Consider the following 992-nt stretch of genomic DNA (forward strand, 5'->3'; position numbering starts at 1 on the left):
TAATTTTATGGCTGGGGGTCACCACAACATGAGGAACTGTATTAAGGGGTCGCGGCATTAGGAAGGTTGAGAACCGCTGCTCTAGTAACAAGGGATTGCCCCATTCCACCCCTGCAACACCAGCCTGAGCAATTCAGGCAGGGCTCCACTAAAGGGTCTCCCTCATTCTCCCCAAAACTACCCAAATAAATCCACCTTCAAAGTAAAAACCTTGAGTTCCTTGGACAGGTGTGCCTGAAGACCAGTCTCTGAACACCCCCTCCCTCAGTCAGACTGCCACCCCTTGTGCCCAACAGGAGAGGGTTTGGTGCCACCCTAACTTGGCAATGTCCTGTTTTGGATGTACTCTAGTCACACCTACCCCCTGCTGAGTTCTGTGAGTCAGAGACTGAATCCGGGGGTGTCCTGGCAAGCCCCCACCTTATGGCTTGCCCCAGGACACTGCAGCCCTCCAGAGCCTCCCTTCCAGACCTGTGGACAGGCCTGGCTCCTCTTCAGCCTTGACCAAACTCAAGGCCCCTTCCCAGCCCCTGCCAACCCCTGCCCTGGAGCTCTGCTGTGCCCCTCCCCAGGCCCCTGGGCCCTCAAGCAGCACCCCCCTCCTCCCGGCTGTTAGCCTGGGAAGGGGGCCAGGCCCTGAGCTCAGACCTTGGCGATTCCAGAGTGTCTGAGGCCCACAGCCAGCCCCGCCAGCCAGGGCCAGACAAGGGGAAGGGGGAGGGGGTTTTAGGGTGGGCACCAGGAAGCCATTTGGGGGGTAGGGGGGTGGCAGGGAAGCTGGGTTTCCAGCTACTCTTCAAGACTCCGCACTGAGCTCCTGGCCAAAGGGGAGTGGAGCAGTACCAATGAGAAGTGACTTTGGGGTGGTAGGACCCCCACATGCGCAAGGGAGGCTGGGAAAAGGCTGAGGCCTGGGTTCCAGCCCCACCTGGCCTCCCCTTCCTCTTGACCCGGGCAAGGCGGCTCCTCTGCCCTCAGCCTCGGTTTCCCGC

This window comes from Hipposideros armiger, unplaced genomic scaffold, assembly GCF_001890085.2.
Source record: "Hipposideros armiger isolate ML-2016 unplaced genomic scaffold, ASM189008v1 scaffold_93, whole genome shotgun sequence".
In the NCBI taxonomy this organism is placed as follows: domain Eukaryota; kingdom Metazoa; phylum Chordata; class Mammalia; order Chiroptera; family Hipposideridae; genus Hipposideros; species Hipposideros armiger.